Raw genomic sequence first — 24,548 nt, forward strand, 5'->3', positions numbered from 1 at the left:
ATGGGTTATGTTGATATAGTTCCTGAATTATGATAGTATTCCTGGAATAAACACTACCTGATTATAGCATATTAGTTTTTTAAAATATAACACTAGATTTTGTGTACAGCAGTCCTCTTTATCTGCACTTTTCCCTTTCTGTGGTTTCAGTTACCTGTGGTCAACCAAGGTCTGGAAGCAGATGGTCCTCCTTCTGACCTATCACCAAGTCAGTAGCACTCTGACACTGCATCACTGTGCCTACATTGCTCACCTCACTTCATCTTGTCAAGTAGACATTTTCTCATCTGACATCATCATGAGAAGACAAAGGGTGAGTACAGTACAAAAAGATATTTTGAGACAGGCCTCATTCACATAATTTATTATACAATATATGTCATAATTGTTCTATTTTATTATTAGTTATTGTTTTTAATCTCTTGCTGTGCCTAATTTATAAATTAAACTTTATCATAGGTATATATGTATAGGAAAAAAACACAGAGTGTGTATGTAGTATATGTAGGGTTCACTACAATCTGCAGTTTCAGGCATCCACTGGAGGTCTTGGAACATCCCCCCCATGGACCAGCAGCGACTACCGTATGTAGTAATAAGTTAAATTAGGTCTGTGCCATAATATTTATTGAGAAATACTTTTTAGTATTGTATGACCTGAATAATTTTAATTCCACAGGTATTAGTTTTGCAAACGTTCCTAAGAACTTTACTCTAAAATTTTCTGTACTAAATTCTCATTGAAGATGGCAGTCTGAGCACAGGCTGCAATCTTCTGTACCCTCCAAATTCATAAAAATTATTAAAAAACAAGGAAAGCCAACAGATAAGCACTTAAGATATAAAAAGGGAACATTTCACCCCCACTTCACTGACCATAAAAGAGAGCAACATCTCTCAGAGATGGGCACTATATAGGATGATACAGGAAAGTCACAAAAAATAGGACCAACACAGAAGGCAAAAGCAGCTCCAAGACTGTTGTATACATGGAGGTGGTGGATACTAAAAGCTGGATGGAGCTGGAGAGACCAAAACAGTATTAGCCAAGCAAGTGAACTCCTAGTTTATGTTTCCAAACTGGAGCAATGAGTGAGTGCTATCAGGCAAGAGAAGCAGGGTGTTGTGGATGGTAGAGGATGGGAAGAATAGGGAGGACCCATATGTAGAAGGCCAGCAGTGAAAATACCATTAAGATACTTCCTTCTTACTTTTTCTGAAACTGTGCTAAGATTCAAGACACATTTTACTCTCTAAGCAGTCTGCACAAACAGATACAAAAGATAGTTGAAATGGAAACTTATTCCCAAAGATACACAGTCATACAGTCAAGATGTCTAACAGATCAAAGAAATCCAAGACAAATACAAAACTCAACATAGGAAAGAATTTAAACATCAGGAAAATGTTAATAGAGGTAGAACTGGACTTTCAAATAAACATGAAAACATTAACATAATAGCTAACATTATTTACTAGATGGCTAACACCTTTTTATGTCTTTGTGCGTTCTACCATTAAATGGATAAAGGAATAAAGGAATAAATCATAATCATACAATAAGAATGATTACCAATAAAGGAATAAAAGTGATAAACCTCAAAAATGAAAATTGTTGTTGAAATTAAAAACAAAAGTCCAGAATGTACTGAGAAGAAGCATAAATTAGGTTCTGGAAGATCTTGTTGAAGAGTTAAGCCAGAAGGCACAACAGTTGGAGAGAGACAAGAAGTGTGAAAGAAAACCTGCAAAACATGGAAGATGCCTCCAGTAGTTTTGACATCTAACTGGAAACCCAGAAGTACATGGGGTATATGTATGGACAAGACCATAGACGATCTGTAGAACTAAAGAGTGAGTCTTTGATGAAAAGAACCCACTTCAGTCTTGAAGAGGATGAATTAAAAAAAAAAAGCAAATTTAGACATGGTGACAAAGAGTAAAAATGAAATCTTAAAAGCTTCTAGGAAAATATGAAGATAGGGCTACTGAAGGCAAGATAGCAATAGAACAACATCTTCGGGCAGAAAGAGTGCAAAGGCCCTGACACGAGAAGGGAACAAATTTACATCCTTATATTAATGTATTAATAATAAAAAGATTACATATCAGTGAACCATGCTTTCATATTAGGAAACAAAATTAACCCATCAAAGCATAAGAAAGGATTAATAGAGGGAAAGTAGAAGTTAATGTAATAGACATAAAAGAATAGAGTTAATAGAAAAAGATTTTAAAATAATATAATAACATACACAAACTTTTTGAAGTATGACCAAGAAAGAAGAGATAAAAAGCTAATAATTTTAGAACTAAGGTATGAAATAAATACAGATACCAAGAAGATTAAAATAATTGTGATAAAATACTATGGACAATTTAACCTAATTTTGGGGGGGGAATATATGTAAGAAAAGTGGCTCTAAAAGCAGAGAAGTAGAATGAAGGTGGAATCAGACATTGACATGCTCTGTGAAGATCCACCAGCCTGGAATGCTTGTCCCTCCAGTCTTTCAGATTTCAACTCAAATATCAGGTTTTTTGAGACTTTCTGATCATCCTAATGAAATCAGTTTCCTAGTCTTATATCTTTAGCCCACTTATTTTTCTCATGGCTCTTATCAGTGCTTGGGAATTGGTTATGTTGCTGTGTAATGTTGGACCTGATAGTAACTACTCAATAAATGATCATCTAATTAATTGATTGATGGACTGATTAATTAATCCTATCTTATTTTCTCTGATTCTTTTTGTTATTTTTTCTTTCTACCACTTCTTACCTTTTGTTTATGTTTTTCCTTCATTTTCTTCTATTGGATTACAGAATAAGCTATGACACTTTTTTTCAGTGACAATTTTAAAGATGAATTCTATCAAACCTTTAAAAAACCAAAATTTCCATCTTATGCTTGCTCTTTCAGCATTGGAAAAAGAGGAAGAGATGATGAATCACCCTTCTCCATCTGGCATCATGTTTCCTTTATCTTAATTGAAAAGGACCCAGAATCATCGCATGATGATTAGGCTCAAAATCAATAAAATTTCAAATAGGCACCACATGAGCTGTTATAAATAGATGAATGCCAGTCTAAGAGACAGCATCTACACATACACAGACAGCAGTAAGTTCTGGGGAATGTCAGTGGGGAATAACATGGCTGGTCCTGTGGATTCCTGGGAAACTGTTAAATAGTCCAACAAAATTGTCGTGAGACCAGGGCTAAGGTTGGATGCAGTCATAGAAACAGCAGAAAGGTGAATCATCAGAGACTTGATTGTTGAGGTATATTTGGAGTTTAGGAGTGACAGAAACACCAAGGTGGTGGAAGAGGCCACTGGAGGAACAAACTCACCTACGCTGGAATATAGTGAAAAATGATAGGCTCCCTGACCTGAAACTGTGACACTCAGGCCCCTTGTCCTGTGGTTGTCACGTGGTGTTACTTTATCAATTAATCACTGGTTAAGGAATTTTCTAAAAGCACAAGGCAATGGGATCAGAATTGAGAAAGAATTGAGAAAGAATTCCATGAATCATGTACGTTATAATCCTTCAAAACTCTCATTTTGTCAAGGCAGTAATTATGTCACATTTTTTAAAACCAATATTTCTATAATCAGAGGTATCCATATTCTTTTCCCATTCATAAAGTTAGTGATCTTCATGGCCAACTTGATTCCCTGGAAGAGTTCAATACCTTTTTTTAAAAAGATTTATTTACTTGTTTCAGAGAGAGTGTGCACGTGAGTGGGGGTGGGGCAGAGGGAGCCAGAAAGAGAGAGAAGCAGACTCCCTCCTGAGCATGGAGCCCAACTCAGGGCTTGATCCTACAATCCTGAGATCACAACCTGAGCTGCAATCGAGAGTCGGATGCCCAAACAACCAAGCTACCCAGGCACCCCAAGAGTTAAGTACTTTTAACTTTTTAGACCACAGGCACAAATATAATGTGCGGGAGAATGGAATGGCTCTTATTCTTGCTGTAGGTATAAACATCTTTAAGTAGGTATGTTTTGCATTTAATTTTGGATTTTTGCATAAAATACAGATGATATGCTATAATCTTAGAGATAGATAATGTAGTATGTTTTCTTTATACTAGGTAAATAGTGGGCATGGAAATGAGCCACCTACCGGCTGGGAGAGTGACTGACTTAAGATTTAAGACTGAATCCACCAGCACCCAGTTGAGGTTCATACTTCCAAAGGCTGCTCACAGTGAAGAGGAGCAGAAAACATGGCCCCAAAATATGCCACCTTGGCATGTAGATTATTTTGAGCTAAAGGTGTTACAGGATTCCTGCCCCACCCTTCGGTGCCCACGGTTCTTGGTCACTCAGCTTCGAAGAATTAAGAGGTAGACCAGACGAAGAGTGGTGGGCAGCAAAGCAAAGTTTATTGAGCAATAGTAAAGTGATCATACAAAACTCCTGAAGAGGGAGGGAACCAAGAGAGTTGCCACCAGAATTTCTAAGTCTAGGGGCTTTTATGGGCTTGTTGGTGGTCTGTTTTAATCTGATTAACTCAATATGAGCCTGTCACCCAGTCAGGTTTTGGCATCTACCTATCACTGGAAAAGGGTGGAGGGCTCCTTCCAGGGTGATGTAAAATCCTTTTAAGGGTGGTTTCCTCTTAGGGCGGGGAGTCCCTTGTCCCTGCCTGCCTTTCTTCCAACTATCCTTCATCAAAGGCAGTCAAGACCCAGCTGACTCAAGAAAAACTTCTGCCTTTCCCCTAACTAAAAGAATTTAGACTGGGAGCCTGGTCCAGAAAAAGAGTTATTACCAGAGATAGATTTTTATTTGAAAGATCTACGTGTCTGACAGGGCAAACATCTAATTACCAAACATCTGGTCTTCTTATTGTCCCATAAATTACCCTCCTCCCCTTGGCAGCCCCAGGCCTCAATCCCATCCCTTAGTTCACGATGACATATAAGCCTCAACTGACTGACTTGTCCTTGGGTCTCATCTTCTTACGGGGCTTTCATATGTATGTGATTAAATTTGTTTTTCTCCTGTTAATCTGTCTTATGTCAATTTAATTAACAGACCAGCCAAAAAAAAAAAAAAAAACCTAGAAGGGTAGAGGAAAAAAAATGTCCTCTCCTACACAGGCAATGACTGAGCACAGCAGACCTGTTCCTGGAGGGTGACTTTGGCTGAAGGACTCTGTGAAAGCCTTGATGAAATGTCTGAGAACTATAGCAGAAGGAGGTACTTCTGCCCAAGCCTCCTTTTTTTCCCTCTCTCTTCCACATGCATTGATCACTTCCCTTGACTCTGTCCCCATTTATCCTCATGAGCAGTTTACCAAATAAATCTCTTGCACATTTAATTACATGTTGATGTCAGCTTCCCAGAGGACCTAGACTGAAACACGTACTAAGATTGCTTTAAAAATAGAGGTTTCCAACTTGTTTTTGGTAATACTTCTGAAAAAAAGATTCCCTCTTTTGCTTTTGAAACTAAAATAAGAAATGAATAACACCAAAAAAAGAAAACTCTGTATTGTCATTGACTTGATATGCTGCATGTTAGCACATCAGTTAGCATGTTTTGCTTTTCTGGGCTAGAGCTGGACCATTACTAATGAAGGCGAGCAGAATTTGCCACCTCAGAATAAGCCTCTTTGGCATAAGAGTTAGGCTGGTTTAAAAAAATATATTGAAAACTGAGTAAAAGTTATCCTTTGTAAGAGACATTTACATTCATAAGAGAAATCTTCATTGGTAAGGATGTCTCCCTCTCTGTACCAGGAAGAGGAAGATGACCAAATCTCTAGAAATTCTTATTAGTGGGGAAGGCAAGGACCTACATCTGTGTAACAACCTTACCTTTGTTTACTGTACTCTTCCTGGTAATCTCCCCAAACTGGCTTTCCCCACCCACCCAACATCTTTCTTCTGTCTTTAGCTGGAGATGTTATTTAAGGTGGTGGCTTGGGCCACATGGAGGAGTTATTCAGTTTTTCTGGGTCTTTCCCAGGAGGTATTTTTATACTATGAAGCTTATGTTTTTCTCCTCTTAATCTGTCCCTTGTTACAGATTGTATCTCAGCCAAGAACCTAGAAGAGTAGTGGGAAGTTTATTCTTCCTACCTTGTACTAATTTTTAATCATTTAGGAAATCCAGAAACAAACATCTTAAAAAGTATATGCAAGGACTAGAATTATTTTTTAATTGTAATGTCGTCATTTCAACATCAAATGGGTTTCGATATTCCCTTAGTACATACATTTTCTCTAAAAATATGAGAACATTTTCTGAGAATTGTGAATTCATTTAGATCACTGAATTAAGGGGCCAACTTCAAAACCTTGTTCTAGATGTTAGAAATACCTGTTGATGTATTTGGAATGTAGGTGAGGTTCAGAGCCCACGACCAAGAAAGAATTCTTGAGATGCCTTTGGTGCAAAAAGGTGATTTTATGGGGCGCCTGGTGGCTCAGTTGGTTGAGCGACTGCCTTCGGCTCAGGTCATGATCCTGGAGTCCCTGGATCGAGTCCCGCATTGGGCTCCCTGCTCAGCGGGGAGTCTGCTTCTCCCTCTGACCCTCCCCCCTCTCATGTGCTCTCTCTCTCTCTCTCTCAGTCTCACTCTCTCAAATAAATAAATAAAATCTTTAAAAAAAAAAGGTGATTTTATGAAAGCATGGGGACAGGACCCCTGGGCAGAAAGAGCTGCTGCTGGGGTTGTGAGGGGTGACTGATTATATACTTGGGAGTTGGGGGTAAGGAAAAAGGGAGGCTTTCAAAAGAACTTTTGTATGCTAAAGAGGACCTACGAGATACCAGAGGACTTGCCATAGTCAAGTTAAGTTGTTTTTCCCTCTAGTAAGGCATTAACATTAAGACAGTTGAGAGTTTTTCTTTCTGGAAGTTAGGTTATTGATAAGAATGCTTTTTTTTCTTGTAAACCACTAAGACATTTTGTAAACTGAGGGAGACTCAGGTCTTGCTGGACTGTGATCTCTGTTAGTTAACCATTTGTTGTTTTTTCCTTTGCTTTAAGGGCAGCCAGAAGTCCTTGAGGAATGTCACGTATATCCCACCTGGGAGTGGGGGTGTGGGGTTTGAGCGGTGTCAGCTTGTGCTTTGTCCTTAGCTTGCCTTTTGCGCCCTCATCACTGTCACTCCCTGAGTCTACTTCAATGCCCAGCACTTTTCTCCCCACTTTGTAGACATTTAGCATACTTAACAGAGTTGAGGGCACTTTGCTTTAGACGGTCGCTCTGCAGGAAATATCTAAAATAAAAGCAGAGTGTTTTCCACTTCTTAGCTTAACTCTGCCTCAGGCAGCAGGTATGACTTTACTCTAGTTGTTGATCCTTCAGCTGGCTTCTCCATTTCCCTGCATAGTTTATGTGGAAGGGATAGGAGGGAAATAGCTCTAAATAGCAAAGTCTGGAGAAATCCTTGGGAGTTGTATATTCCTATAGGAGCATGGTTGCAGCTTTGACCAATTCCCTCACATTTTCTCTTTAAAAATACTACAAAACAAAACAAAAAATCCTTTAAGCAATCCTACTGACTACTACGACTACTAACAAACCAATCAGTACCTCCAGGAGAGAAAACTCAGATTCATTGCTTTTCCTCCCCCATAAAAAAAAAAAAAAAATGTGTCAGTAAGGGGATAGGGATGTGCTTGAGGCAACAGAGTTAGAGTGGAAGTTACACCTGTGAGGCAGGCGGGGAGGGGGGGGCACTGAACAGCTGGTGTGGTGAATGGGGGGAAACACAGTAGCAGAGCCTGGAAAACCCAGCGAATACAGTGTCCCTCAGAGAGGGGAGCACTGTCCTTAGGATAACCGCTGGGAGGAAGTCTAAGAATAAAAATGAGCAGGACAGGAAAACTGGGAATGAAAGAAAGGAAGAAAAAAAAAAAAGACTTAAAATTTGAAGAACAAAGCACATTTATTAAATAAACTTCCAGATGCTTAACAGAAGAGGGAGCCCTTGAGCTGAGAAACCCAGACAGCTTCTCCAAATATGACTCCCTCTCACCTCACTTCTCACATGTTAATAGTGGGTCCATGGGGGAAATTTACTAATAAAGGAGGGAGGGAAAGAACAGGGTAATTAGGGCAGGGATGTAAACAAGAAAAAGGAATCTCTCTATATACCTATCTATATAGTTTAGACTCTTGGATCCTACAAATGTGTTACTACTCAAAAACAAACGACAAAATAATTTCTTGCGATTAAAAATAAATGGAAACAAGTTAATTGCATATCAGTTTTTAAGGGTAACCGTGCAAAGCGTGGAACTTCACAGCATGTAATTTTGACTGTGTATCCTTAGTGAAATGTACTATAAGCACAGATAAGGTTGATTTCATCTCATTCAGTGATTTAATTAATAATAGTAATATTAGTAATTGTATATTGAAACTGTTTCTTTTATATAATGAGATAAAACAATTAAGTATATTAATTATTTTGAGTCCTGACTTTCAGTGCCAGAGAGGGTAGATACGATTCAAAGATAGAAAGCTCAAAGAATTCAAGTGAACCCACTGTTACGTTAAAATCGAACTGGATTTATCAATGTGAATTTGTTATTTTAAAACATACCTTCTAAGAATCTTCTAACTGTGCACCCAGAATGGTCTGAAAACCATGTCATTCTGGTGGTGAGCATCTCTAAGCCTAGTGTTTGGCTCCCTCGTGCCATTTTGCACTAAAGGAATGACAGTTCTTTAGAAAAATAACTGATTCCCACTCTGAGGCAAGGAGAGGATAAAGGTGTTGGGGATGTTTTTTGTGAAAGGACATTTCCAAAAAATTTGTAGGGTTGTGTCAGAAATAACACCAGAGACTACTTGAAACCCTCTGCACTGACCAACACTGTGATGATTTGAGCATTAAGATAACAATTGCAGTTAATAAAAATATATTATATCTCTATACAAATCCAATAGTCAGTGAGGATTTCGGGAGAAAGAATCAGAGAGTAAGGGAGGAGAGAGAGAGGATAAGCCAGAAATAAAATTTGTCAGTTGGAGTTGGGTATTTGTGTCAGTCCCCTATGATGTGTCAACTCTGGTCTTCTCAGTTGTCTAAATATCTGAGGCCCTTGTCCACTTGTTTTGCCTCAGCCACATTGGTGACCAACTCCATGGGCACACAAGCCAAAAGCAACTCAGTTTTCTTGTGTTTTGTGCCTCTTGCCTCCCACCCTGGAGCTTTTCTATTGGCACAGAATCATTAAGCACTGCAAGACTTGCTTGGTCTCATGTAAGCAGTAAGCTTTAACTGATGAGAGATGGAAGCTGCTGGATAGATTTCTTTCACCCCATGGGCAGAAGTTCCTGAGACAAAGCAGTTCATACAGCAACTCAAAAACCAAACAAACTAGCAGTCAGCTTGCTCATTCCAAGAAGTAGCCAGATTGATAATGCACATACTGTGCTCTCCCTCTTTCCCTACCTAAGTCCCCTTTTCCAATACCCCTGCCTCTCTCTAAGGTGGCACGTCATAGTAAACTAGCAAGCCATTAACTGTTGTGTAAGACTTTGTTTTCTAGAATCTAGATTGAGACACCTTTAAACAAACTCCTGTCCTTCTAATTTGGTTATAAAGAGAAATGATTTAGAATTTTTACTGCTTTTTGTAATGGGAACTGTATTTCTCACGAGTAAATAGCCCGTTTAATGAGAAAAAGCTTAATATGATAAAACAATATCAGTAAATGTAAAGAAATTATAAACATTAGAAAATTATGATGTAACCCAGGTGAAAATTACAATTGATGTTAAAACCATTAGCTGAATTGTTGGTGGGGATTTAGAAATTGACAAAGTGGGGGCGCCTGGGTGTCTCAGTCGTTAAGCGCCTGCCTTCGGCTCAGGTCATAGATCCTGGGATCTAGCCCCACATCAGGCTCCCTGCTCCGCGGGAAGCCCCCTTCCCCCTCTCCCACTCCCCCTGCTTGTGTTCCCTCTCTCGCCATGTCTCTCTCTGTCAAATAAATAAATAAAAAATCTTTAAAAAATATATAAATAGAAATTGACAAAGGGACACCATGGGGATTTTTTTTCAGAAGGGGAAAATATAACTGTATAATGAACAAATCATTTAGTTACCACTTCAATCCAGTGATCAATGTTAGCAATGCAAATGTTTTGTCCAAGCCGGGTATAAAATATATTTTTGAGATAAGTGCTGAGTTTTTTATATCAACAGGCTATTAGATAATATTAGGGAATTAATATTGTTAATACATTTTACCCAAAATAACACATTCATGCCCTTTCACAAGACCTAGTCATGTGGACCTATTCTGTGTTTCTAGGAAAAAGAAAAGAAAGAATATTGATGATCACTAGTAATGTCTTCCACAATGATATCAAGGGTCTCTATCAATAAATATGGATATAACCATTTAATTTGGTCTTCTTTAATGTACTTTGGTAAATTGCATGGGGATGTCTCAGGATGTTGGCAGGCAGAGACCAGGTGACTATAATGTATAGCAATGAACCACTAATTTAAGAATCACAAATAGCGAAGACTAATTAGTTTTCTAATGAGGGTATTCAGTCCCATACAAACTTTGCCAACATGTAATCTGGGCATACTACTATTCAAAGTGAGGGATGAATGTGTAGTCCAATCCTGTGTGATGGCAACATGGCTCATAATCCTTATCCTTTCTGCAAACAACAAACAAGCATTATGAACCTGGCCCACAGCATCCAAGAGTCAAGGCCAAGGTGACCAAAAGTGAGAACAGAAGAACTGACAGTGAGATCCTTGTAGGTAGGGCCTGGACCACTGAGATACAAGTCCACAAAAGTGGGCAGCCTACATGGCGTCAGAGTAGCTGGGAATCCAGAGCCAGATGCCCATGGACAGCACAGATAAATAAATAAATTTTTAGAGTCATGCACTGGAATGTCATAAACCAGAGGCAGATATGAAATACTGTGAATGAATCTCAGTAACATAATGTTGAGGGAAAAAAGCAAATTCCCCTGTACTGCAGGTAGCATGACACTCTATGATAAAACACAAAGTCAAGAGAACGCAAGAAAAATATTGTTTCCATCAGGGGCGCCTGGGTGGCTCAGTTGGTTAAGCGACTGCCTTCGGCTCAGGTCATGATCCTGGAGTCCCGGGATCGAGTCCCACATCGGGCTCCCTGCTCAGCGGGGAGTCTGCTTCTCCCTCTGACCCTCTTCCCTCTCGTGCTCTCTGTCTCTCATTCTCTCTCTCTCAAATAAATAAATAAAATCTTTAAAAAAAAAAAAAATAAATAAATAAATAAATATATGTTTCCATATATATATGTATATGATATATATATGTATATATATATGTATATATACATATATATATGTATATGATAAACACAGATAGTTATTTGTGGGGGATGCAGTAAGATGAGACAAGGAGGAATAGTGGATAGATTTAGGTAATTAATAATGATTGTCTCAAGTTGTGTTCATTTATTAAGCAAAATAAAACAATGTCATGCAAGAACTAAAGAACCAAGGATAAAATTTAATCCAATTCTATGCACCTGGGGTCTAAAAGATTAACTTACCTCTCACTTTGAAGATCTTATTAAGTAAATAATTTGTTTCCAAATTAAAAAAAAAAAAGTATTATTGATCTAAATGTTAATTCCTGCAACATTCTTGCAGCACAACAAAATGTTAACATGTGAACCAATTCTTAACCTGAAGGAGATGATTAAGGAAATTTTCAGAACCCTACATCTCTATGGAAACAATTAAAGCAGGGAAAAGAAATCTATGTAGCTGCCTTTTTGCTTTGTTGAGAAATGGCTTCATTGAAATAAACAATACTAAAAATATTTGAAAAGGGTGTTATGCTTTTGAATGAAAATGTTTGAATGAAATTAATATTATTATCTCTCTAAAAAATAGCTGTATATTAGTTAAGTTGCTCTTTTCCTCTTTTTTTTTTCCATGTTGGCTAAATTACCAGAGTCTAAAATTAAAATGTGTGTATATATATATATATATATGTATATATAGTGAGCATGGTTTTCATTTTACTATGGACTGATCTGTGTCTCCTCAAAATTCATACTGGAAACCCTAACCCCCATTGTGACTGTATTTGGGAATAGGACTTATAAGAGGTAATTAAAGTTAGATGAGGTCATAACAGTGAGGCCCCAATCCAATAGGGATGGTGTCCTTATAAGAAGAGGACGAGACACAGAGCTCTCTCTCTGCCAAGTGAGGACACAGTAGGCAGACAGCCCTCCACAAGCCAGGAAGAGAGATTTCAACAGGACATGACCATGTTGGCACTCTGATCTTAGAATCTCAGCCTCTAGAATTGTAAGAAAATAAATTTTCTGTTATGGCAGCCTAGCTAACTAATACACATATTCATAATAATCTAAATATTATATACTTATTTAACTGAAATTATGCTGTAATTCTTTGAAATATGGGAGAGTGTTTTTAGTAGCAATAAAAGGAGGTGAGAAGAGCTGTATAATCGTAATAATGATCAATCCAAAGCCTTTGCTTATTGGTGTAAAATCAAGAAGTAACAATATAGGCTAATTATTGAGAAACATGAAGTAAATTCCAAACAAAATTCAGAATAGAAGTGAAAATGTTGCATCTGGGGAGATGGAAATGAGTGGGGAGACGGAAATAGAAAAAGTTGTAGGACTATGTTGGGGAGGAAGAATTTACTCTGCCCTTCGAGGTTTTTCTAGCTGGATTTAGAATCAAATTGACATAAGGCAGATTAACAGAAGGAAATCAAATTTAATAGCATACGTAAAGGGAATCCACACAGACATGGAAATTCTAAAGACAGTCAGGCAAATGATGCTTATTTGAGCTAAAGAAAGGGTAGGAGTCTGAGGTAGATACAAAGAAGAGAAAGATCATTAGCATGCACTTGAAAGGAGATGTTTGGAAAACAAACGTGCCCTAGGATGCAGATAGGTTTCTTAGATAAAGAGGCGTCTCTGTTAATTGCTCTCTCCCGGGTAAAGAAAGCAAGCCAATGAGGGAGAGGTAAAGGGCTTTTTCTCAATCTGCTGGGTTTGGATTGCTTTTAACTCAACATAATGTTCATGCCAAAGTTGTCCCATCTTGGGGAGCCTGCCCCGGCCCCTACAACTGCAAGTTTTGAAATACAACAGAAAACTACTTTAATTTCCAAGTTATATATATGTGAAATTTTAAACATAAATAATACAAATAAAGTAAATGTATGTTCATGTGTGTGTGTGTTTGAGTGCGTGTGTGTGAAGTCTGAATTTCAGTAGTTTATTTTGGAGGTGTGAATAATCTGGATCTTAGGAAGTAAGTAAAAACAAAATGCCACAAAAACTGCAGTTCCTTTTTCCTAAAACTTAACTTATGAAAATCTAAACACTGGGTCCAGAAGCTTTGTCACCTGCCTTCTCCAAGTTTAAGATCTAGTGGAAAAAGTGAATCTGCTTCCCGTTTGACTTCAGTTGTCCTCCCCCCAACTGTAGCAAGAGGATGGAAAGTCCTAATTACCTCAGGCCCTGGTCACATACCTTGTTCTGGAGCTGCGTGTGGTGGCATCCTTGCCAGAAACCAGGGAGCAAGAGTGAGTAGGAAATGTATCTCCAAGAGAAAACAGGGATGAATGGATACGAGTGACCCAAATAAAAAATAAAATATAACCGAATGTCGGTTCTAAAATCCAAATTCCCTATGTTCACAATCAAATGTCAGCTGGCTCTCTGTCCCGTGTGATAGGGGAGCCATCATAGGCATGCAGCTTTAGTATTTCTAAATTGTCTTCAACTCTTCTGTTTTTTATTTTTTTATATTTAAACATTTGTTAAATCCAATCACATCTACTGCTTAAGTGACTCTCAATTATTTCAGCATTATTATAGTTCAGTATATTACTGCTGCTTGCTTAAATTATCAAAGTATTCCATTATTTAACTCAAGTTTTTTGTATTTTTTCAACCTGACCCAAGTCCCATTATCACATATTTCTGATAATTTACTGCTTTTCTTAACTAATTCAAATATTTTTCCAGCATTTTTTTTTTATTTATGAGAGAGAGAGAGAGAGAGAACAAGTGAGAGAGTGAGAGAGAGCATGATGAGCAGGGGGGAAGGGCAGAGGGAGAAGCAGACTCCCCCGCCCTCCAAGCTGGGAGCCCGTTGGGGGACTCAATCCCAGGACCCCGGGGCCATGACGTGAGCCTAAGGCAAGACGCTTAATGACTGAGCCACCCAGGTACCCCTAGCACTTAAATAGGTTAAAACTAGAAACAAACTAAATGCTTAGATTTAGTAGTATTTGGTATTTTAACTTAATGGAATATTATACAACTCTTAGAATTATAATTCTGAAGATTTTAGGGGATATATACACATATTATGGTCTAACATTAAAGAAATAAAGAAGTATGCAACATAGCTGTTACACCATTACCCAGGTGCGCTATATACACCTCGATGAAGGAAGAAATTAATTCACAAAACAAGCAGACAGAATGTCTTGATGGATGCTAAAATTAAAAGAAATGTTTATAGTTTTCTTCACTATTGATGATAACACATCTATGCTGGAGACCCCTAATGCTCACACATACTGATTATCTGTTCCTATGGGACATTTGAGAGGCTAATATTTCACACTTTTTGTAGCTAGGGATCATATGATTGGTTTTGGCTAATGGCCTATGATAGAAATGACATGTGACATTTCCATGCCGAAGCATTTCTTTGCTGGGGTGAGCCCTGCCAGCTATCTTTCTTCCCTTATAATGATCAGAGAAGAATTCTCGTGTTAAGACAGAGCCATGGGATCTAAGCAGCCTGGGTTACACCGTTACTTTATGGACGACAGGACAGTTACCCTGCTGAGTCACCCAGACCCACTGTGCACTTTGTATACATGACAAGTAAATCTTTGTTGGGGTGTGTTTTTGTTTAAGCAATATAAGCTAGCCTATCCTGATTAACACATGTTTTAAAACAAAATTTACAATGACAAAAATGATACCGAAATGAAACAAAAAAGACTACATGCTTAACTCAAATGAATAGAAATCACAATTAAAATTGTCCTGAGGCTTAATATACATTTAGAAATGAAATGGATTAATTTTCCACTGAATAATATTAATTTGAATTTATTCTGTGGTTTCTCCCGAAGTCTGGCTTGATTGCTCCCTGGCACACTCTGTGTTTATCAGCCCTTTTTGGGACTCATATGATTATTTATAAAAAGTAACCATACTTTTATTTAATTCCAACTGAAATTCAGTTCTTGATGTTTTTGCTCATTCATTTATTCTTTTGTAAATGTATCAACATATTTTGATTGAAAACCCTCCATATATCAGATACTCTTCTAAGTACTAAGAATATAAATGGTAATAATCGTAAGTACATTTAATAACTTTATTTTTTATTTTAGACATTATTTTAAGCCCTTTATCTAATTTAATCCTCACATATTATGATAAGCTTGAATACTATTCTAATTTTATTTTATTTTATTAAAGATTTTTTTTTCAAATAATCTCTGCACCCAACATGGGGCTTGAACTCACTCACAACCCCGAGATTAAGAGTCACATGCTCCACTGACTGAGCCAGCCAGGTGCCCCACTATTCTAATTTTAGATAAATAACCTGAGGTCCATAGAGTTCAAGTAACTTGCATGAGGTCATGCAGACAATAAAAAGCAGAACTAGGATTCAAATCCATGTCTGAACCCAACATCTGGACTCTTTTCCTTATCCTGAGTATGACCATACACCCCAGTTTGCAGTTTGCATTTATTGTTTTACCATAGTTCCAAATAGAATACTCTGTCCTCTTCCAGAGTATCCTGGTTTAGAAGATAAAATACATGGTCACCCTTCTCATGCCCTACAGCTTCACATGGCCCCTGCTCACAGGGTGGACAGAGTGTAACTACGTTCAGAGGTGTTTTAAAGGGTGATCATATGTGAAAGTGAAATTCCAAGTCCAATAAACCTTCCTAGCTCATCATTGTCCTTTGTAGCAGATAGAATCTAAACAGAAAAGGGCATTTTAGGAAGAGCAAAAAAAGGGAAGTGGGGAGCTACATATGTAGAAAGTCATTGTCAGTCAGGTAATGCCAATAAGGAGAAAAACCAAGTTATTTTGCTGTTAAGGCAAACAACTGGACTCCATAATATTCAACTATTTATGGCTTTCCCCAGCTTGTTTTCGTGTTTTTTTTAAGATTTTATTTATTTGACAGAGAGAGACACAGCAAGAGAGGAAACACAAGCAGGGGGAGTGGGAGAGGGAGAAGCAGGCCTCCTGCCGAGCGGAAGCCCAGGACCCTGGGATCATGACCTGAGCCAAAGGCAGACGCTTAACGACTGAGCCACCCAGGCGCCCCCCAGCTTGTTTATTCACTAGATTATGCAGGAGTACTCAGATGATCAGTCAGGGTAATACAGGTAAGTAGGAAAGTACAAGATACTGCCTGAGAAGGATAATATGACTGCTAAATAAGGATAATGGTCTTTGAACATCACAGTCAGTGCATTTGTGAACCAACATGGGGATCAAGAATGAAATGCAGCCCAAGTTTATTTTGTGGCTCTGGGCATCAGTCATGGTGGGCTTCTTTGTCAGATTATAGATCAATTCCATAGCACTAGCCTGAGATTAATGAGTGTTTCATAGAAAATGACTGAGATTTATGTAGATTTATGAAATACTGGAATCTACCTTATTCATATGGCTATTCCTATCTCTTTGGACATCTAGTATGAGCATAGAACTACAGCAGGGAAAGTGTACTAGCCAGAAATAGTTCATGAAAAAAATTGTTTCGATGCAAGCAGTTATCCAGTGACTTTCAAATGAAGTTTGTTCCTTGATAGCATTATTCAGAAAATATATATCTCAATCTGTCTGATCACTTTATGTCAATTTTGAAGTGCAGGAACCCTTTGTATCATTTAAAGACTTTGAATCCCTTTCCTTCTGAGATTTGAGAAGGATGCAAAGCACTATTCCATATAATGAGAACAAATTATGTTACTATCAGGTAGTATTTGAAAATGTGAAGTAACTCATGCTTAAAATTGGTGAATTAAACATAAATAGCATTTTTCTGAACTGTTTGTAATTAAACTATCCAATAAAAGCACTATAATTAAAGACAAGAAAGACATATCATAAGGTCATATAGTTTATTAATCTATCTGAACTACTGAGATGAATTCTCATATCTCTAAAGATATATACAGAAGAAAACTGCATAATTTTCATTTCAGAAAGTTGGAAAGATACTTTATATTTTACTTGACTGAACTCTAGTCTGATCTAACTTATGCTCACAATTTTGCTGGATGAATGAAAGAATGAAGGGAGAGAGAGAGGGAAGGAGGAAAGACTGTAAAAATAGTTTATAGTGCAAAGATGCAAACAAATCTGATTTCATATCTTGGATATTCTTAGAAGTTATGGCACATGGAGAAAAAATGTTTAACATCATTAATAGTCAGTGATCTCATCTATAAAGTAGGGGACATATCATTTAGAGCTGTTAGGATGACAGGAGGAACATCTATGAAAACATAAACTAATATTCAAAATGCATCAACAATACAATGAATTCATATAAAATTTTAATATTTGGATGGAGTTCTTTTATTTTTATTGTTATTTTTTTCGAGAGAGAGTCAGAGAGAGCATGAGCAGGGGGAGGGGCAGAGGGAGAAGCAGACTCCCCTCTGAGCAGGGAGCCCGATGCAGGACTCAATCCCAGGACCCTGGGATCATGACCTGAGCTGAAGGCAAACACTTAACCAACTGAGCCACCCAGGAGCACTGGATGGAGTTCTTTTAAGTATGATATCTCATGCAAAGGAGGAAATAGTCCTAACTAAGTCACAGAAATGAAAAGTACAGTATGGAGAAATAGTTAATAATATTGTAAGAATGTTACATTAATAACATGATAGTATTATTAATACTGATTGTAGTGTATTAATATTATGTATAATAATGTTATCTGTATGGTGACTGCACTTATCTTGGTGAGTATTGAGTAATGTATAAAATTGTCCAATTGATATGCTATACACCTAAAATTAATATAACATTGTATGTTAATTATTATTTCAATTTAAAAAAAAAAGAAATAGAGTATCCTGTACTTTTACACCAAGGTCAGCCCACATCTGGAGGATTGACACTTATATTTATTTGCCAGCAAACAGTAAGTGGAATGTTGTTAGTAAGGAGTTGTTGGGATAGGAGGGCCCTCGCACCCCTGACATTTGAAAATAGTCAGAAGAAATATGGATATTTAGATGTTATCTGACATAACTTAGAGAGAACACATCTCTCTTTAAATACTTAAACGGCTTTCACAATCAACACAAGTGAAATCAGTCAATGGTGAATGTTCTGGGAGTAAGATTTGGTTAAATCATTATAACATCATTATTATTCTTTGATCCATTAGAATTTCTCTAAATTATTCCAGACAAATACTTCCAATTTTTGAATGTCTTTGAAAGATACGGAAGGCTTTCTCAGAGCATAGGTGGAGGTGTGTCCAAATGTTTACAGATGGGAAAATGGTATCTTGAACAACAGAGTAAGCTTAACCTTTTTTCTTTAGAAGTTACAGAAAAACCAATTGTCAAAATGATATATAGGTTAAGACACAACAAAGCAATAAAATCCGATCAGCTACTCAGTAGGATCAAATTCCCCTCTGCTCTTGTATCCTTTGGCATGTCACAAAGGGGATCTAATTCCTTTGTTTTCCATTTCCACATGAAATTTAGACTTTAAAATAAAGCCAGATCAGTTGCGCTTGTGTCGAAAAGGGGCTTGAAGTTAGCTTGCCAGGAGCAATGACAACGGCTGCTTTAGTAAAATACCTAGTGTTGGTGCTGGTTGTATGGTAGTCACCAAATGACACTGGTTCAATGACGAGAGGGAGAACAAAGTGGCATGTGGTCAATAATATTCTACACTGTTAGCAACAGAGAAGAAGGTCTTCATAGAGCACTATCAGCTCATTTGGTTCCTTTTACACAGCACAAATGTCCTCTCCTACTTCTTTTCTCCTAAGTTATTCCCTCTTAAAAACAAACTTCCAAAGCTCCACTTTGCTTATCCAGTTACATACATGTACTTCAACATAATACATTCATTCTCCCTTGCACTCTAGTGTATAGCCGACTCGATTTCCAACTCTTTCAGTTAGGAGTGGTGGCATATGCCTCGGTTCTGACTGCTGGAATGGAGTGGGAGTGACAGAGCTCTGGGTTTTTGTGGAGTCAAATAGCCACGTAAGGATGACCTTGCTCATCTGAATCACACTTATTCAAACTGTATGTGAACAACAAACAGATTTCTGTTGTACTGAGATATTAAATAATAAGCCCAATTTTCTAGCAGCTGAGCTCTAACGAGTCCTCATGACATTCAACACCACTTACAGTGTATCCAACTAGTCTCCTCTTGTATAGCATTTCGTTTTGCAGCACTTTTTCTAGCCGTAATAGTCTATTCTTTATTTCTAATTCTCCAAAGTGATTTAACCCTCCCTGTTCTTATGTTGCCTTTTGTCAAAGATACCTTTTCTTGGACTCTGCTTAACTGCTTGGAAAACTCCTACTCAGTCTTTAGAAACATTCCAGCATTAGTAGTGAAAATCATTATTTCCCTGCAAATACTCCCACAGCGCCTTTCACACACCTATTATGGATCTTATATCTAGTCACCAATAGTTTTCGGGTGAAGATCCAGCAGTTAGTATGTCAATTAAAACTTGAGAAATGCGTTCAAGAATGTACAGGGAACTCTCTTCTCTTCCATTTTTATTTTAAGCTTACCTATTGGTTTTCTGTTGTCTGAAATTTCATCCATCGAGATTCTGATACTGTGCTCCTTCCTTATGTCTAGAAAGTCCAGGACAATAGAAAATAGAAAATAGAAAGTACATTATTGCCTAGGCCCAGAGAAAGAGAGAGAAAGCAAATATTAAACAAAATCAGGATCTCAAAGAAATATTTGTACACCCATATTCATGGCAGCATTTTTCACAATAACCAAAAGGTGTAAGCTGCCCAAGTATCCATTGACGGGTGGATGGAAGGGAAAAATGTGATCTATATGTATGATGGAATATTACTTAATCTTAAACAAGAAGAAAATTCTAACACATACATATTACAACATGGATGAACTTTGAGGACATTAATCAAAGTGAAATAAGCCAATCACAAAGGACAAATACGGTGTGATTCTACTTATACAAGGTACCCAGAGTAGTCAAGGTTATAGAGACAGAAAGTAGAACAGTGATTATCAGAGGCAGGGGTAGGGGAGAATGGGGAGTTATTGTCTGATGGGTACAGAGTTTTAGCTTTACAAGATGACAAGAGTTATGGGGATGGATGGTGGTGATGGTTGTACAACAATGTGAATGTACTTATTACCACGGAACTGTGCATTTGCAAATGATTAAGATGGTAAATTTTATGTTATGTATATTTTATTTTATTTTCATGGAGTTTTTAATTCTAGTAGAGTTAACATACAGTGTTATATTAGTTTCAGGTGTACAATATGGTGATTCAGCACTTCCATACATCACCTTGTGCTCATCACAAGGACACTCCTTAATCCCCAGCACCTATTTCATCCATTCCCCTATCTACCTCCCCTTTGGTAACCATCAGTTTGTTCTCTATAGTTAAGAGTCTGTTTTTGGGTTTGTCTCTCTCTCTCTCTCTCTTTTTTCCTTTGTTTTTTTTTGTTTCTTAAATTCTACATATGAGTGAAATCATATAGTATTATTTGTCTTTCTTTGACTGACTTATTTCACTTAGCATTATATTCTCTAGCTCCATCCATGTTGTTGCAAATGGCAAGATTTCATTCCTTTTTATGGCTGAATAATATTCCATTGCGTATATATATACATATATACACATATATACACACACACATATATATACATATACAAGCAGACGTTTTATATATATAACCTCTTCTTTAGCTATTCATCTATTGATGGACACTTGGGCTGCTTCCATAGGTTGGCTATTGTAAATAGCAATATTGCAATAGCAATAAACATAGGGGTGCATGTATCCCTTTGAATTAGTGTTTTCTATTTTGGGGGTAAATGCCCAGTAGTGTAATTCCTGGATTTAGGGTAGTTTTATTTTTAATTTTTTGAGGAACCTCTATACTGTCTTCCACAGTGGCTGCACAAGATTGTGTTTCCACCAACAGTGCACGAGGGTTCCTTTTTTTCCACATCCTCACCAACAGTTGTTGTTTCTTGTATTTTTTATTTAAGCAATTCTGACAATGCAAGGTGATAACTTATTGCATTTCCCTGATGGGAGTGATGTTGAGCATCTTTTCATGTGTCTGTTAACCATCTGTATGTTTTCTTTGTAAAAATGTGCATGTCTTCTGCCAATTTTTTAATTTGATTATTTGGGTTTATGGTGTTGAGTTATATCAGTTTTTATATATTTTGGATACTAAGCATTTATCAGATATGTCATTTGCAAACATCTCCCATTCAGCAGGTTGTTGCCTTTTAGTTTTGTTGATTGTTTACTTCACTGTGCAGAAACTTTTTATCTTGGTGCCATCCCAATAGTTTATTTTTGCTTTTGTTTCCCTTGTCTCAGAAGACATACCTAGAAAAATGTTGATGTGTCCCATATCAGGGAAATTACTGCCTCTGCTCTCTTCAAAGATTTTTATGGTTTCAGGTCTTTAATCTATTTTGAGTTTATTTTGTGTATGGTGAAAGAAAGTGGTTCAGTTTCATTCTTTTGCATATAGCTGTCCAGTTTTCCCAACACCGTTCGTTGAGGAGAGACTATCTTTTTCCCATTACATATTCTCGCCTCCTTTGTCAAAGATTAATTGACCATATAATTGTGGGTTTATTTCTGAGCTTTCTATTCTGTTCCATTGATCTATGTGTCTGTTTTTATGCCAGTACTATACTGTTTTGATTACCAAAGCTTTGTAGTGTATCTTGAAATTTGGGATTATGATACCTCCAGTTTTTTCTTTTTCAAGATTGCTTTGGCTATTGGAGGTCTTTTGTGGTTCCATACAAATTTTAGGATTGTTTGCTCTAGGTCTGTGAAAAATGCTGTTGGTATTTTGGTAGGGATTGCATTGAGTCTGTAGAATGCTTTGGGTAGTATAGATATTTTAACAATATTTGTTTTTCCAATCCATGAGCATGGAATGTCTTTTCATTTCTTTTTGTCATCTTTAATTGCTTTCATCTTGTTTTATTGTTTTCAGAGTACAGGTCTTTCACCTCCTTGGTTAAGTTCATTCCTAGGTATTTTATTCTTTTTGGTGCAATTGTAAATGGGATTGTTTTCTTAATTTCACTTTCTGCTGCTTCATTATCTTAGTGTATAAGAATACCACAGATTTCTGTACATTGATTTTGTACCTGCAACTTTACTGAATTCATTTATCAGTTCTAGTAGTTTTCTGGTGGCGTCTAGGATTTTCTCTATATAGTATTATGTCAAATAATGAGTTTTACTTCTTCCTTACCAATTTGGATGCCTTTTATTTTTGTATGTTGTCTAACTGCTATGACTAGGACTTCCAGTACTATATTGAATAAAAGTGGTAATAGTGGACATCCTTGTCTTGTTCCTGAGCTTAGGACAAAAGCTCTCAGTTTTTCATCATTGAGTATGATTTTGGCTCTGGGTTTTTCATATATGGCCTTTATTATGTTGGGGTATATTTCTCCTAAGCCTGTTTGGTTGAGGGTTTTTTTATCATGAATGTTGAGGGTCCTGAACTCTGCAGGTGTGCAGACGGACTCATACCCCAAATCCACATACATAATGTCCAAAACTTCAGGCCATATTCCAACTTCTGTTCTACCCCAATCAATTCTTCAAAGTCTTAGCTATGACCTTCTTGGCTTTTCCTACCATTTAAATTGTCTTATTTCTCCTCTAGGTTTTATACTCAGCCGTCTTTCTCTAATGCTTCCTCAAATGCTTTTTCTGCATCTGTTGAAATGATCCATATGATTTTTATCCTTCCTCTTCTTGATGTGACATGTCACATTGATTGTTATGTGAATATTAAACCGCCTTTGTAGCTCAGGAATAAATCCCCCTTAATCATGGCGTATGACTTTTTTAATGTATTATTGGATTAGGTTTGCTACTATTTTGTTGAAGATTTTTGCATCTATATTCATGAGAGATATTGGCCTCATTCTGTTTCTTTTTAAACATGCATCTGCATCCTTATCATTTGGCATTTTCAGTATTCCTTACATTCTCTGCATTCTCCTTTCCAACCTATTTTCATCCTTTTTCTAATTTTTGATTCCATATCAATTAGTGCATGAAAAGAGGAAAAATAATTCATGTTTTTAGAACCTTTTATATACCAGTCCCTACCTACACAGAGCTCTTTTCCCTATAGTAGATAGTATCATTTATATTTTTCAACTTTTCATTTTTTTAAATGAGGTTACTCAGAGCATGTCCCGCAGCTGGATAATGGTGTAGGAGTTTCACCTGGATAAATGGGGTGTCCAGAACTAGTAAGTGATAACAATAGTAGAACATTCTCCTCATGGGATGTTGTTCCTTTCTCTCAAGCATCATCAGTTTCATATGCAATGATCAAACATATGGCAGCAGCTAGGACAGATGACACAAAGCAGGGCTATGTCAGAGTCAGTCCATGGAAGAATCTTTGAGCTCTGTAGTGATTGTAAGTGACCATCTGCTTTGGTCCTGAACTCTACAGATGTGCAGACTCACTCATACCCCAAATCCACATATATACCTCCTACAACTTCAGGCCATATTCCAACTTCTGTTCCACCCCAATCAGTTCTTCAACTTCTCAGCTGTGACCTTCTTGGCTTTTCCTACCATTTAAATTGTCTTATTTCTCCTCTAGGTTTTATTATCAGCCCTCTTTCTCTAATTTAGACTTTTCACTTCCTACTCCAACCATAATCAAATTCTCCCTGAGCCTATATTACTTTAACTGCCAGTGGCAACTACTTCATTTATTCCAGACTAGGCTCATAAACCTTACATTTCAGGGCAAGTCTTTGTGAACAGTTCTCCTAAATGTGTTGGCTGTGCATTCAAGAGCATTTCTCAGACTCAGGGAAGAAATCTGATTGCTATGGAACTTTTTCAGTCATCGTAAGCAAGTGGCAGAACTAATAGTCGCTGCTGCTCTTGCCGGTTAATTAAACTAGTTTCTACAATACTGCATTAATATTTCATGAACACAGACAGTGCTGAAAAATTCAAGGAGTATTTTTCTCACTCTCATTGGATTGGGGGGGGGGCGTAAAAAATAAGTTAAATTCATGTATATGTGTGTGTCCCAGGACTATCATTTACTCAAGGATTACTTAGCAATTAAAGGATGGTGAGAAATGTAATTTAAGCCCTTAAATGGAACCTTTTATATACCAGTCCCTACCTACACAGAGCTCTTTTCCCTATAGTAGATAGTATCATTTATATTTTTCAACTTTTCATTTT

At 37.2% G+C, this 24,548-nt stretch overlaps 1 long non-coding RNA gene across 2 annotated transcripts in view; it reads left to right on the forward strand.

Moving 5' to 3' along the window:
• Positions 1-24,548, forward strand: part of LOC116638129 — a 306,058-nt gene that overhangs the window by 155,552 nt on the left and 125,958 nt on the right. For both annotated transcript variants that reach the window (XR_004300631.1, XR_004300632.1), the window contains exon 3: positions 151-313. This is a non-coding gene — a long non-coding RNA (uncharacterized LOC116638129). The remainder of the gene's footprint in view (positions 1-150; positions 314-24,548) is intronic.

The sequence above is a fragment of the Phoca vitulina genome, unplaced genomic scaffold, assembly GCF_004348235.1.
Source record: "Phoca vitulina isolate PV1807 unplaced genomic scaffold, GSC_HSeal_1.0 scaffold16, whole genome shotgun sequence".
Classification (NCBI taxonomy): Eukaryota; Metazoa; Chordata; class Mammalia; order Carnivora; family Phocidae; genus Phoca; species Phoca vitulina.